This window comes from Bidens hawaiensis, unplaced genomic scaffold, assembly GCF_021521415.1.
Source record: "Bidens hawaiensis isolate Kalapana, Puna unplaced genomic scaffold, B.hawaiensis_p1.1 tig00034266_1, whole genome shotgun sequence".
NCBI lineage: Eukaryota > Viridiplantae > Streptophyta > Magnoliopsida > Asterales > Asteraceae > Bidens > Bidens hawaiensis.
Window position 1 is genome coordinate 150,150 of NW_027495924.1, and position 16,869 is coordinate 167,018.

Genomic DNA, 16,869 nt, shown 5'->3' on the forward strand with positions numbered 1-16,869 from the left:
ACATCAATAATTTGGTTATGGTTAGATTGTTCTAATTTAGTCATGTATTTGACATTTTCATTGATGTTTATCAACATTCTCATTATAAGCTAAACTTTCATTTACCATATAAAATATGATGAAGCTTAATTCAATTTGATGATTGTATTGAATATCTGATTTAGTTTTAGTGAAGTAATGATTATTTTGCAATTATCTTTTAATGAAATATGTCTTGTCACCTTAATTCATTAATTCAAGATTGATGAAAAATATCTATAAAATAAAGTTTTATAATCATTCATGTTCTTGAAAACTATAAATGATAAAAAGAAAATCTTGATATTTTATCCAAAACATGCTTCCTTGTATTAGACTTTGAAAAGATGAGATACATGACATGATCAATTTATCTAGTTTTGATAATTTTAAAATAAGTTTGTTAAGTATGATTGATTAGGTTGGCATGTTAATTAAGGAAATAATATTATAATTACAATTCTTTAACACATGATTTCCTTGGTATGTATCTAGTTTTAGTAATTGTAAGATGTTTAAATTAAAATCCTCGTTTAAAATTCATCTACTTGCTTATTTTAATTTAAACAAAAAAAAAAGGCGAATGGTTGAAAGGAAATTCTTTGTTTGTTATTTGTTGTTGGTTGGCTGTCCGTTGTTATCGTTTTTTAAAATTCACCACCCCATTTCAATCCATCATGCCAAGAATTCGCATCGCATCCCTTGAAAGTAATTACTTTCTTTCTTCTTACATAATCATCATTGCATTCCAGCTTGTGATTTTATTAGGTTAGGGTTTTTGTGTTTTGCAGATACATACAAGAAATTAGAGTTTTCTTCCCTCTCTGTCGTCATTGTAAGGAGAGAGAGAGAGGGAAAACAAAATCGTATATATATATATATATATATATATATATATTATATATATATATATATATGGAGTCGATTAGTGGAGATGATAATATGGATGGACAAGAAGAGAAGATTTTTGTCGCTGTAAGGCTGAGGCCTATGAACGCCAAGGAACTCGCCAAGAATGATTCTTGTGATTGGGAGTGTGTCAATGAAAACACTATCGTATACAAGAATGCTATGCCAGAGCGGTCAAAGTACCCCAACGCCTACACGTTTGGTAACCAATATACCTACCTCTTTGCATGTTTAAAACAAAAGTATGATGTTTGTTTTGGAAACAGACCGAGCATACGGGAGTGGCAGTACAACAAGACAGGTATATGAAGAGGGTGTCAGAAGAGTTGCTCTTTCAGCCCTCAATGGCATCAACTGTAATTCTATTCTTCCTGTTTTCCACTTCTGATATTAAGCTGTATCACCTATTATGTTGTAAATTTAATTATTTCTTCAGCAAGTATATTCGCGTATGGGCAGACAAGCAGTGGCAAGACATACACCATGACTGGCATCACACAGCATGCAATATCTGACATATTTGATCACATAAACAATATAATTTAAGTGAAAATAATTGAAAATTTTAACACGTTAAAAACTTATTTATGCTATTGTTTTCAGCAAATTGATAGAGAATTTGTGTTGAAGTTTTCGGCTATTGAGATTTATAACGAATGTGTTAGAGACCTTCTTAGTGCAGATGTTACCCCACGTAGACTCCTTGATGATCCAGAGGTGAGTATTATGTTCTTAATTGTAAACTATCACTTAATTAAACAATAGTTTAAACTTAATTGAGGGGTTTCGGGTGTCATCAGAAAGGGACAGTTGTAGATAAACTCACGGAAATACGTTTGGAGGACTGGACACATCTTATGGAACTCCTCGCCGTGTGTGAAGGTATTAACAGTTTAACATTAATCGAACAAGTGATTGTTCAAACGAATGTGTTAGTGTTCATTTGTGTTTGTTCATTAACAATATAAGTGAACATTCACAAACGTAAATGGACGAACATAATTAAACATAGATTAACAAACATACCTCAATTAAAAGTAAATTTGAACAACTATGTGTTCGGGCCTAAAAAGTTAATAAAACAAGTCTAAATTGTAGTGGGCCTAAAAATTTAAATGAATATATTAACAAACGAACTTAATTGGCCGTAAACGAACAGCATAAACGAATTTAAATGAATGGACATTAACAAATATTCACAAAGATAAATGAACGAACGAGACACATGTTCACAAACATTCATTTTAACTATTCTTCTCTTATCATTAAATATACATTGATAACTCATTTGTAATCACATTTATAGCTCAAAGAAAAATTGGGGAAACATCAATGAATGAAATGAGCTCAAGATCGCATCAGATTATTCGACTGGTACATTATTTATAATCTAATACTTATCAAAATGAACAAATTTCTAGTTCTTAAATCACAACTCGTTTATTTTTAGACTATTGAAAGCACCGCCAATGAATTCTCAATGATTGACACTGCAAGCACTCTCACAGCTACCGTGGTATATATTTCTTCTTGTTATAGATTCTTGAAATCAAAATGAATAAATACATAAATTGTTTCTTTTATTTTGTAGAATTTTGTTGATCTAGCTGGAAGTGAACGGGCTTCTCAAACGTTATCAGCTGGTAAACGGTTCAAAGAAGGTTCCCACATAAACCGCAGTTTACTAACACTTGGAACTGTTATCCGCAAATTAGGGTTTGTATTTTCATTGGTTTATGCCATTTTACTCAAAAGCCAAAAGGGTTAATTGGTAATTTTCGGTAACAAACTTTTGACCATCCAAAACCATCAAAATTTCATTTTTGTATATAATGCAAGAAACTTTTAAAACTTTTTATCTAAGGGAGGTCAAAACAATGATGTGGACAGCTAGGGTATAAATGAGCTGAGCTGAGCTAAGCCCGAGTTGGCTTGTTTCGAGCTTTATTACTAAAACTCGAGTTCCGCTTGACTCATTTATTATTTCCTTAGTTAGTTTATATACATTTTTTCTAATTATATTTTGTGTATCTTTATAGTTAAAAGAAATTTACATACACTATACTATATATTCTATTTAGTTATTTTTATATAGTTTTATAAGTAATAAATAGGTATTTGTATAATTATATATGAAATATATTGAATAAAAATAATATAAATAACAGGCTTGTTTAGGCTCGCGGGCCAACTCGAGCTCAATAAGTGAAGCTTAGGCTCGTTTATCAAACAAACTTATTTGTAGGCTCGAGCTCGTTTATGCTAGGCATAATTTGAGCTTTTAATGAGCCTTTCTCAACTTCCTAAGTGGTTCACGAGCGGCTTGGCTCATTTAATGAGCCTTTTAATGTGTTTGGTAACTTTTGACCATGCCTGACTTTTTTCTTTTCAACATGGGGCCTAAAACCGATTATCTTAGGTACATTAACTTAAATGCTTCAAAACTTTGATGTTTATTTCTGTCTTGTTAGACTATCTATTGTAATTCATATATCTATATGGTAGACGGTAGTAAACTGTAACTTTGTTCCATATATAATGGGTTGCCTTTACTCATTATTCAATCAATCAATAACAAAGTAATTACACAATTAGGGGCTATTTGGCAATTAAGTGCTGAATCAATAAAATGTCTAACTGATTAAGAGATAGCCCTCTGAATCATTCAACATGTCTCTTAAACTTAACCATTATGAGGCGTCATGAGCCTAAGAGGTGTAAGTGTGTAACCAAACACACTTTACCTCTGACTGATTCAGAGGTAACCTCTTAATGAACAGCCCCTAAATCTTGGTATCAAAGCCAAGAACTGTAGGACTGCTCTTGTAGCCACTGAAACCTTTGATCAATCTTTGATTAAGCTTCACCTATCATTGACTATCAATGACTATTCTTGCTAGTACTTCCTCTACAGAAAAGCATGCCCACTATTATAAATTTCTGTTTACTCTATTACCCACAAACTACGGGTATTGGAAGCAACGATACAACCGTTCCTGATTGGGCATGTGGATGGTACAATCCTGTGTCCACCGCGAAAAAATCACAGCTGAGTCCTCCTCGGCAGACAGCCCTAGCTATCCTCATTGGATAGCCACTGATGCACACATCATGATGATTATCATATCTACCATTTCTAAATTCTTGTTTCAATACATTAGGAATGACCTCCTGAGACTTATGACTTGCACCAGAACAAGAATATGTGCCTAACAACTCATCTAGGGAGTACACGTTAAAAACACACCTTTTAAAGATCGAGATGAGACTCCAGTCATCTAGGCCTCAGCCGTGTCCAAGAGTATGCAATTGCTCTAGCCAATATTGGGGAACCCGTCAAAGATATGGATCTTGTTATGCTTGTTATTTCAGGTCTTCAAGAAAAATATAGTGGTCTAAAGTCCAATCTTCTTGCTCGCTCTCCAGCAATCACCTTCAATGAATTACACCGGCTTCTAAGTTATCATGATCATAGTTGTCAATAGCGAATAGCGGTAAATAACGACGGGTCATCTATATACTACGTAGTAGAAAATTTTTAAGCAAATGATGAGGGTTTATATTCATAAAATAAGGTTTTAAGGTGGAGCTTGTGGAAGGTGCGGCTGTTTGGTCGATAAACAAGCCTAAAAAATGGGTTTCTACATTTTTTATATTAAAAAATAAAAGAAAAATTAAAATAACCCTAAATATCGCTATAATCACGCTAAATGACCGATATTTAGTATATAGAGGCCTATAGCCGCATCGCTACGTAGCACGCTATCGTGCCCGCTATTAGTGCTATTGACAATATGATCATGATTCATTAAACAATCCAGTACCAATCAAAGTTGTCTCGCGGTTGTTGCATCTGCTGGTACATCTAATTGCCTACAACAAACTCAATTGGCGTTGTTGCAACTGTTAGCATCATGTTACCAACCAAACAGAAGAACTCAACCCCAAACACCGGTCTGATGGATGAGGGAACCCATTTAGCTTATAAACCTCACATCAATTGCCCATACAACCGATGCAGGAAAATTTTCATACCTTGCAATGGTTTCAGCCCATGACAATCGACCCTCCTTAAGGGCCAACAGCCTTGTTGGTCACGACTGGCTCACCAGGCCACCACTCCGTGGGCCATCACTCCAAGCTTCTGATACTAGTGTTATAAGTCAAACAGAAGAACTCAACCCAAAAGACTCGTCCAATGGATGAGGGAACTCATTTGGCTTATAAAAAACCACATCAATTGCCTATACAACCGATGGGGGTCAAGTCCTATACCTTGCAATGGTTTCAGTACATAACAATCGACCCTCTTTAGGGGCCAGCATCCCCGTTGGTCACAGCTTATAAACCTCACATCAATTGCCCATACAACCGATGCAGGAAAATTCTCATACCTTGCAATGGTTTCAGCCCATGACAATCGACCCTCCTTAAGGGCCAACGGCCTTGTTGGTCACGACTGGCTCACCAGGCCACCACTCCGTGGGCCATCACTCCAAGCTTCTGATACTAGTGTTATAAGTCAAACAGAAGAACTCAACCCAAAAGACTCGTCCAATGGATGAGGGAACTCATTTGGCTTATAAAAAACCACATCAATTGCCTATACAACCGATGGGGCTCAAGTCCTATACCTTGCAATGGTTTCAGTACATAACAATCGACCCTCTTTAGGGGCCAGCATCCCCGTTGGTCACAGCTAGCTCACTTCAGGCCACCACTCCGTGGTTGCCTGGTTGACTCATAAACCAATGTTACAAGCCAAACAGAAGGACTTAACCTAAAAGACTAGTCCAATGGATGAGGGAACCCATTTGGCTTATAAACCCCACATCAATTTACCATAGAACCAATGTGGGACTAGTCCCTACCATGCAATGGCTTCGGTCCATAACATTCTTGCATCCAACTGGATTACTTGTTTCTTCACGCCTTTGGTTGCCAATGTTTTCCTTACCTCCGTCCCTACAATTGACACAAAATGGACTTTCGGTACAATCCTAATATAACTGTATTAGTTGTTTACTTGAAATAAAAAAAAATATATTCACCTTAACTGACACTATTTTTTCATGTTCTTAAAAAGTTATGATTCTTCTCTTATCCTTTTGGAAACCAGCCATTTTCTAACTGTCAAATATTATCGACCACATGTAGCAAAGGGCGAAACGGTCATATTCCCTATAGGGACTCAAAACTAACACGAATCCTGCAAAACGCACTTGGAGGAAATGCAAGAACCGCCATAATATGCACCTTGAGTCCTGCACATATTCATCTTGAACAATCAAGAAACACACTTTTGTTTGCTATTTGTGCCAAGGATGTCAGAACGAGTGCCCAGGTTAATATTGTCATGTCAGAGAAGGTATTGGTGAAACAGTTGCAAAAAGAAATGACTAGATTGGAAAATGAATTAAAAAGTATGGCGGGGTCCACAAATGATTCTGACGTAATAATCAAAGAAAAGGAAGTTCAAATACAAAAAGTGAGTTACATTGGCCCGTTATCTATAATTTTCCAATTTTTGTTAATCTGACATAAATTTGACACAAGTTAGCTATAATTGTTGATCTAATTGGCAATTAAGTGTAGTTATACTAGGGGTTTTGATCCGTTTTCTTTTTATCTAAATATTGTTAATTTGTCACAAAGTTTAGAAAAAATAATGATAGTCGGTGATCTAATTGCTAATTAAGTCAATTTTTTTTATTTTTTATTTTATAAATAATTAGTTTATTATAGTAGCGTCTTTTGACCCGTTTTCTTTTTAGCTTATATTTTTAACTTGACACAAATTACTAATTGTTGATCTGATTATCATGTAAGTATTTTATTTTTCATGAATACTTAGTTTATTATAATAATGTTTTTTGATCTGTTTCCTTTTTAATTATTTTTTTAGTCTGACATAAATTAATAATAATTGGTGATCTAATTGCCAACTAAGCCGATTTTCTTTTATTATTTTTTAGATGGAGCAAGAAGTTAAAGATTTGGTTCAGGAGCGTGATCTTGCTCGAGCTCGCCTTGAGGACATATTACGAGCTGCTGGAGTTGAACAAAATGTACTGCCATGGGTATGTGATATGTTGTCCCTTAACCCAACAGGAACATGTTATTTTCAGAGTCAGAATTAATAAATGTTGAGAATTGTAAGAACCACATAATATACTTGATATAGTGCATAAAAGATAATAAGAATTTTAAACAAGCTGAGCCAACAAGCCATCTAAACGAGCCCAACGAGCAAGCCAATGAGCTGAGAGTACCTTGGCCCGAGCTCGGCTCGGCTTGAATAAAAGCTCAAGTCAACTTGTGGCTTGTCAAGACAGCTCGTTTATTTGAAAAAAAAAATGAATGTTATATGTTTACACATGTTGAAATATATAAAATGAAAAAAAAAACTTATTTTTAATATACACATAAACCGTAAGTAATGAACCACAAAATTTATAATTTATATATAAAAAAATCTGGGTTATACTTTATGCAAAATAAAAATTTGGGAAATAATTTAAACGAGCCGACGAGCAAGCCAGCTAACGAGTCTAACGAGCGAGCCAATGAGCCTAGCTTACTTTGGCTCGTGCTGGTTCGGCTTGTAAAATGTTTGATCCGGCTCATTTTTTTAAAAAAAATATTAATTTTATATTTTTACGCACATTGATATATACAAAAAGAAAAGGCAAGATACATAATGCGTATTCAATAAACTACAAAATTTGTTTATATATAAAAGCCTATGTTATATTTTATGGGTTTGGATCAAATGCAAATGAAATTAACGTGCTAAACGTGAGAACCAAGTAGAGTAATTATATATACAAGTAGGGTAATTATGTAATTACTCTATGATAATTACTCTTTGATGTAATTACATAATTAATCTACTTGTATATATAATTACTCTACTTGATTCTCATGTTTAGCACGTTAATTTCATTTGTACGTTAACCTTCCCCATATTTTATATATATTAAAAGTTGGGCTTTAATTTAAACGAGCCGAGCCGGCTTAACTTGGCTATGATAGGTTTACAAACGAGCCAATTTCAAGCAAGGTACAAACCACGAACTCGTTGAACAACCCATAACTCTGATTAAGTAACAAACAAACCCACATGCAGTTTTTCTTCATTAAGCCGTTAATACTGTCATGCAGATTGATTCTGCTTCATGGGATGCAAGCTCGATATCTAGCCACCTACGCAACAATTCATGGGATGCAATATCTAGCCACATACGCAACGCTTCATGGGATGAAAGTTCTCACCTACGCAGTGGTTCAAGGGACGAACATTCCATGTCAGACACATCTGAGTTGGCGATCAACGGCCCCACTTCAGTAAACACATACAGTTTCCCAAAGAACCATAAACTACATAATCCAAACGAAGACCATTACGTTTTCGATAATATCACCCCACGTGAGTTCATGAACCAATATTTCGGGCCCGACACAACACACGAGTGGGAAAAGCCTTCCCCAAAAACCAGGGTAAGTATAGATTCAGTAGATAGCTTCAAAGAAGTAGAAGAAGTGATTATTGAAAAGACGAAGCGCAAGAAAGTACGGAGGGTAAGTCACACGTTGAGCAATCTCCTCAACCGCCATTTTTTTTTCTTATTGGCTCCTTTTATATTTCATAGAAACATTCAAACGATTTACAATGAAGTGGCAGGTAAGCGGGCAACAAGCTGCGCCGCAACCCCCAATTGAGGATGAAACTTCTTTAAAAGCTTCAGTTTTAACAAGAAGCACAAGTTGCTCTGCTATTGTTGATGGTGACACGTCATCTTGTTCTCCTGTACCTGAAAAGAATGCAGTTGTTGAATCGAAATCGGATTCGGATATTAAGAATTTAGCTCGACAAGATTCTAAGAGTTCAACCATTGATGAGAAGGAAATGCCGCCGATTGATAAGGTTATATTAGACCTTTCTCCATCATCGAGGACACTCGAAAAAGTCATGGAGTATCACCTTAGTGGAAGGTTTAAAGATTGCATAGTAAGGATTTTGCTCACACCATATTAATTTCTTCTTCTGAAAAGATTTTTTATTTTGGATTATTAGCGTCAAATAACAAATAAACGTACCCAGTAAAAACATCCACCAATGGGGAGGGTGAGATGAGGGTAAACATTTTCTCTGCTGGTCCCAGTTAGAACACACGTCTAGGGCTGTAAACGAACCGAACGTCCATCCAACTGTTCACCGGGAAGCTAGTGTATGTTCGTTTGTTTAATTAATGAGCGAACACGAACAAAGAATTATGCTTGATTATATAAATGAACGAACATTAACACGATTTGTTCATTTACGCTCGTGGATGTTCGGTAATGTGTTCCTTTATGTTGTTTATGTTCATTCATGTTCGTTCATTAAAGGTTTTTTATAATTTATCTTTTTTAGTTTATTATCCAAACATTTAATTGTTATGTTTTTAAGTTTTTATTATTTAACTAACTTAACTCACTAAGCCTAAATTCACTTCTCTCAATCTCGTTTTTTCTCATTTGTATTTGTTTATGTTCGCTTAAGTTTGTTTGTGTTCGTTTAGAATGTTAACAAAAGAACACGAACAAGGCCTCAATTACTCTGGCCAACTTTCGACCCGTTTGACTCTCCTTTTCTTTAGACCATTTGTTTGACTGGTAAAAGATAACCCAGTAAACTGATGCAGGAGCATGCGTATCTTTCATTTATTAAAATTTTGAATTTCCTAAGGTATCTTATTTAGTATCATATTAGTTTTACGAGTCATTGTTATAATTTTTGGTGTAGGGTCTATTATCTATTAGTTATTGATTTTGATTAAACGTGTACACCTTGAAGGTTTAGAACTTTTTGATTCCAAGCTTTTGACTAATAATCATGATAAAATAACCCAAATAAACATGTTCTTGATACAAAAATGATGTGTTTTATTATTATTATTATTATTATTATTATTATTATTATTATTGTTTATTAGTCAATATGTTTAGTATAGTAGCCCGGCCCTAATTAACAGTAGCCGGCCCTAATTAGGGTTTTGTATTCTCTATATATATCTGCTATTGTACAACATTAGTACATACAATAATACAAATCATTCTTTACCAAACTTAACTTGGTATCAAAGCCACTTCCTTTTTTTTTCCTGCCGATATCCTTCCTCATAGATCCACAGATCTGTTTTTCTACGGATAGCAAACCCTAAACAGATTTTGTTTCTGCCTTTATCACAACTATGGCAGATCTGACTCCTTTCTCCACAACCGACAAAACAGCCCATTAATTCCCACAAGTTTGGGTTTACTTTATCCCCTACAAATTATGGCTATTGGAAGGCTATGGTTGAACCCTTTCTTATTACAAACGGCCTCATCGGATATGTTGATGGTAGCATCCCTTGTCCCCCATCAACAGTTACAACTCAACAGTCTTCTTCTGGTAAAGAAAGTGCTGCTCCTTCTGCTGTCATTACACCCAATCTGAACTACACCGACTGGCAAGCCAATGATGCACACGTTCGTATGCTGATTATGTCCACCATCTCTGAGGCATCTTTCCAACATGTTCAAGGTACTACAACACGTGATTTATGGCTTTCTCTTCAACGTGCTTATGCCCCTCACACTGCTTCAAGGGAATTTACCCTCAAAACACAATTGTTGAAGATACAAATGAAAGGAGAAACTGCTCCTGCCTATCTTGCGAGGGCTCAAGAATATGCGAACGCCGTCGCTAACATCGGTTAACCTATGACGGAAAAAGAGATTGTGATGTTGGTTGTTGGTGGTCTTCGTGAAGAATACAATCCTGTTAAACAAGGTCTTTTCACCAGAGATTTCCAAGCTGTCTTTTCTGAACTCCCTGCTCTTCTTGCGGATTATGATTTTATGATCAAGAAACCAGTTCCGGAGATGCCATCGGCCCAGTCATACACGACTGCTACAGCAGCCGGTTCTCCCTTGGTCCCTAATGATACGGTTCAGGCTCTCCAACAACTTGTTGCTCGTCTTGGTTTCCAGTTACAACCTACCTCTGGCGCACCTCCACCCTCGCCTTCTCAAGCCTTTTACACAAACAGGGCTGGTCTGAATAATAACACTCGAGGTAGAGGTGGTTATCGTGGCCGTGGAGGTCGCAACAACAACTACAACCGCAACCAGGGAGGCAGTCGAAACCCGGGTCAGTTCAGTTGGGCTTCTAATCAGAACATGGTATATGGTTCTTGTAACAGGTGCGGAATCGGTCACCTGCCTTCTCAATGCCCAAATCGGAACCCGTCTACCATTCAGACACGTCAGCCGTCTGCCAACTATGCTGATTATCGCTCTCAAGCATCCACTTCTTGGCTGCCAGACACCGGCTCAAACAGTCACGTTGCTCCAGACATGTCGGGCTTTGACTCCACCAAGCCTTACTACGGTGAGGACAATCTGCACGTTGGTAATGGTAAAGCTCTTCCTATACTACACATTGGTTCCTCAAAAATTCACTCAACTAACAAAACCTTTTACCTTAAAAATGCTCTTCATGTTCCTGAAATCAAGAAACACCTTCTGTCTGTTCAAAAATTTTGTCACCATAATCACGTTTTCTTTGAATTTCACTCTACGTTTTTTGTTGTGAAGGACAAGTCTACACGCATTACCCTCCTCACGGGTCCAAGTGACGGTGGCCTTTACAAAATCAACCTTCCAGTCAATCAACCAATTCCAAAAGTTGCTTTTTCAACCACTTGAGCTTCAACAACCACATGGCATCAACGACTGGGACATCCACACTCCCAGCTTTTTCAGACTATGCTTTCTAAATATTGTTTACCTATTTCTAGCAAAGACTTTGATTTTCGTTGTAATTCTTGTTCTATTGGCAAATCATCGAAACTTCATTTACCATCTTCTGATTATGAAAGTAGTCATGTTCTGGATTTACTCTTTTGTGATGTGTGGGGGCCCGCACCGGTCACCTCCTTTGATGGACATACTTACTTTCTTTTGTGTGTTGCTCATTTTTCAAAATTCATGTGGTTGTTTCCTTTAAAACGTAAATCAGATGTCTTTGACGTATTTAAACATTTTGTTACCATGGCCGAACGACAATTTTCGACTAAAATCAAATCAGTCCAAACCGATTGGGGAGGAGAATTCCGAAGTCTCTCACCCTTCTTTCCCTCACACCAGTGAACAAAACGGTGTGGTTGAACGTCGTCACCATCATGTTGTGGAAACCGGCCTAACATTAATGGCTCAAGCCCATGTTCCACAACGCTTTTGGCATTACGCCTTTGAAACCGCGTTCTACTTAATCAACCGCATGCCATCTCGTACCAACTCCACTACCTCCCCGTTCGAGCATCTCTTTCATCATAAACCCGATTTCTCCTTCCTCAGAATTTTTGGATGCCAATGCTACCCTTATCTTCACCCTTATAATCCACACAAAATGGATCTTCGATCCACTTCGTGTATCTTCCTCGGGCATTGCACCTCTCATCATGGATATCGGTGTTTTGATCCGGTTTCTGAACGTATCTACATTGCCCGTCACGTTCGATTTAACGAGTTCCTTTTTCCATTCTCTATCACCGAAACTACACCCTCTTCTCCTACACCACCTACTGCTCATACATCTAACCCTTATGTCTCATCTTATCCTATACCACCCACTGCTGATACATCTAACCCACCAGTGCCCAATCCCACATCCGATCCTATACCTTCCACACCCTCATCTTCTATACCTGAACCACTTATTCCACAAACTCCTACTCAGCAACCTGCTTCCTCACCTACCTCATTACCAACCCACACAAACTCGCAAACACCTCACACCGAAATTCCAACTCACACCTATTCTCGCCGAACCACCGACGCCCCACCCTCCTCCGCTTTTGACCAGTTCACCAAAAATGTTGCTCCCAATCCCACCACACCTCCCACTCAAACCGCAAATCCCTCCCAAACACAACATCCTCGTCAACACCCACCTAACCTTCGCCAAAATGCTAAACAAACCAAATCCTTCAAACCCGCATCCTTTCACACCTCCACACCTCTCGCTAAGTCTGAACCGACCTCCTTTACCACTGCCAATGCGGACCCTCACTGGCGTAGGGCTATGGCCGATGAATACTCGACGCTCTTACGAAACGGAACTTGGACATTAGTTCCACAGGTACCAAACACAAATGTGGTTGATTGCAAATGGGTCTATAAAATTAAACGTGATCAACATGGGGCCATTCAGCGTTATAAAGCGCGTCTTGTTGCTAAAGGGTTTCGCCAACAACAAGGTATTGATTACACAGAGACCTTTATTCCAGTGGTTAAAGCCACCACTATTCGAGTAGTTCTCTCCATTGCTGTTTCAAAAAAATGGTCTCTACGCCAGCTGGATGTTCAAAATTCCTTCTTGCATGGCGACTTAAAAGAAACAGTTTATCTACAACAGCCACAAGGATTTGTTGATCCTCATAGACCGAATCATGTCTGCTTGCTCCACAAATCCCTATACGGATTGAAGCAGGCACCGAGAGCCTGGTTTCAGCGCCTGTCAGCAGCCCTTGCGTCTCTCGGTTTTCGGGGGTCTAAAACTGACCCCTCTTTATTCATCTATTCGGCTAATGGGACAGTGATGTATATGCTTATTTATGTTGATGACATCGTCTTGACAGGTAACAACAACAAGGCTATTGATCAGGTTGTTAATAGCCTCAGTCACACCTTTGCCATCCAGGACATGGGATCTTTGTCTTACTTCCTTGGTATTGAGGTCGCCCGGTACAGCTCAGACATCGTTCTTTCACAAAAGAAGTATATCAACGACTTACTTGCTCGTGCCAACCTCTCGTGGGCCAAACCAGTCCCATCACCATGCACTACTAGTGCCCCAGTATCTCTTGGTGACAGTGAACCATTTGACGATCCAGTAAAATATCGCCAAATGGTGGGTGCCCTTCAATACGTCACTCTCTCCAGACCAGATATCACCTTTGCTGTCAATAAGGTTTGCCAATTCATGCAGTCGCCAACCGTGAATCACTGGTCTGCTGTTAAGCGTATTCTACGCTACCTCCAAGGAACCGCCGATCATGGGTTGTTACTCTCAAAATCCTCATCTTGTGTGCTTCATGTATATATGGACACGACTTTCAATGCCTTGAGTACCTTCTCTGATGCAGACTTGGTTGGATGCCCTGTTGACCGTCGATCCACGGGAGGGTATGCTATCTATCTTGGATCAAACCTCGTCTCATGGTTTGCACGAAAACAAAAAACAGTCTCTCGTTCATCTATAGAATCAGAATATAAGGCACTCGCTGATACGGTAGCGGAAGTGACCTTGCTTGAAACACTTCTCCGTGAACTCCATGTTCCGATTCGCTCAGCCCCAAACTTATGGTGTGACAACCTAGGGGCTACTTACTTATCATCTAATCCGGTCTTTCATGCGCGGACAAAGCACATAGAGGTTGACTTTCACTTTGTAAGAGAAAAGGTTGCTCAGGGGCCCTATCAGTTCAGTTTATTTCAACAAACGATCAGATTGCCGATGTCTTCACAAAACCGCTCTCATCTAAACGATTTCTCTTCTTGAAGTCCAAGCTAAGGGTCGTTCCTCGGCCTTAGCTTGAGGGGGAATATTAGTCAATATGTTTAGTATAGTGCGGCCCTAATTAACATTAGCCGGCCCTAATTAGGGTTTTGTATTCTCTATATATATCTGCTATTGTACAACATTAGTACATACAATAATACAAATCATTCTTTACCAAACTTAACTTTGTTATTATTATTATTATTATTATTATTTATTAACAATAAATGTATGTGAAGGGTACACCTCAAGCAATTGAACCAGAAGATGAAGCCAAGGAGGCTGAAAAACAGTGGAGTGTGGTGTTTGAGGATCAAAGAAGGAAGATTATTGAACTCTGGCATGAATGCAACATACCATTGCTTCATAGGACCTACTTTTTCTTGCTCGTTAAAGGCGATCCGTCGGACGCTGTGTACATTGAAGTCGAGCTTAGACGCTTATCGTTCCTCAAGCAAACGCTAGATCAAGTTGCAAAGTCATACTTCGTTTCTCTCTCTTATCATTCCATGTTATTTTGATAAACCCGAGCAATGCATTTGTCCATATATGATATATCAAAAATAGGTCCCTTTTACATAAGTCATTTTGAGTATAATGATATCTATATGGGCTATCTATTCATTAATGGGTGCATGTCATAAACTGTCCAAGCTGAAGCAAGTCGGCCGGTTTGAGATTCATTTAGTTTGGTTTTGGCGGTTTAACAGTCTGGCAAATGGCTTTGAACTTGAAACCGGCCATTTTATAGGTTTATATCAACTTGCAAGAATCATCCCTAAACTAGTTACCAAATGTGATCAGCCAAATAGTTATTTAGGCGTCGTTCAAAAACAAATTAGTTATTTAGGCTTATAACATTTATTTTTTTGGCCTTGGCTGTATACAGAATAGTCTCTGTGAGAGTTCAAATTCAAAAATGCCCTCGTCCAAGTATTTACCGAATTTGATCAACCAATTAGTTATTTAGGTTTATATCAATTTTCCCCTTGGTGGTTTACAGTTTTATTCTTAATCTTTATTATTATTGTTTTTTAAATTACAAGAATAGTCCATATGAAGGTAAAAAGATAAAATTGCCCTCATGTGCACTGCACATGACTAAACTTAACCCCCTAAATATGTGTCGGCTAGAGCAAGCGACGAAAAGTGTGACAACATATTAACATAAAGGATTATTTCTGTAATTTCTATCTTTTAAGGATGATTCGTGCAAGGTGATATAAATCTAAACAACGATAACTTTAGTTTACTCTATTATCTATACATTCCTTTGGAACATGCACTTGTGTATATGCATTACAACATGAATCATCTTTATCATATCAAACCTCTAATAAAAACTAACATTTTTGTTTGTCTGCCGAAAACTAACAGTGCACGGGCGTTGAACCTCGAGAGGGCGATGTTGAGCCGGAAGCTTTTGAGGGAATACACATCAAGTGAAAGAGAGAGCATGTTTGTTCAGTGGGGAATTGATTTGGAATCCAAAAACAGGAGATTCCAATTGGCTCAATTATTATGGACACATACAGATGATTTGGAGAAGATCAAGGAAAGTGCAGAAATTGTTGCAAAGCTTGTCGGGTTTGTAGAACCAAACACGCCAATGGAATTGTTTGCATTAAACGTGGCTCCTCCCAAACCAGAACCGCAAGGCGGTATTCTATCGAGCTGGAGAAACGCCTTCAACTTGCTAAGATATTAAGCCTGTAACCAAACACTAAGCAAACCTTAATCCAGCATTCCAATTCCAATTTACCAGAACACTAGGATATTAAGCCATATCCAAACACTAGAATTGAAACCATACCCTCTGACCAAACACTGAGTAAGCTTACATTTAAATCCAACATTCCAATTTTGTCTTAAGGTATCAATTTTTTTTTTGCTCCATGGTTCAAAACCAATGTACATGATTGTACTTAATGGAATAAAAGTTTACTTTCAGCATTTTTAATATTAAAAACAGGTTTGGAATTGTGTTACAAAAGTGATATTAGATGGTTTATGATTAAGGAAGAATAGAAAAACTGATAAACAGACCTATGACACAAAAACCAGCGAAAAGAAAAACTGATAAACAGACATATAACACAAAAACCAGCGAAAATGAAAACCTGTATGTTAGTGGTATGATTTTGATCCAGCACGTTCGACCTGAGCTATTCTGTTCGTTTGTTGCTGCTGTTTCATCCATGTTGCTCGCAAAGGTTGGTGAGCAATTTCATAGTTTTGAACAATAAGAATATAATAGGAAATTCCACAACTTATATACAAAACAATAAATAATAGCAATAATTTGGATAAATGAGTTGATTAAATATTGTCGCTTTAATAGCGTCTTG

General features: G+C 37.6%; 1 pseudogene across 1 annotated transcript; it reads left to right on the forward strand.

Moving 5' to 3' along the window:
• The first annotated feature begins 933 nt into the window (after window positions 1-933).
• On the forward strand, window positions 934-16,405 carry LOC143585979 (kinesin-like protein KIN-7F; annotated as a pseudogene). The gene is made up of 13 exons (XR_013144632.1): window positions 934-1,129; window positions 1,194-1,283; window positions 1,364-1,644; window positions 1,728-1,809; window positions 2,234-2,301; window positions 2,378-2,443; window positions 2,519-2,643; window positions 6,085-6,415; window positions 6,903-7,007; window positions 8,092-8,499; window positions 8,606-8,938; window positions 14,761-14,999; window positions 15,899-16,405. The product of XR_013144632.1 is annotated as a kinesin-like protein KIN-7F (transcript).
• The last annotated feature ends 464 nt before the right edge of the window (window positions 16,406-16,869 follow it).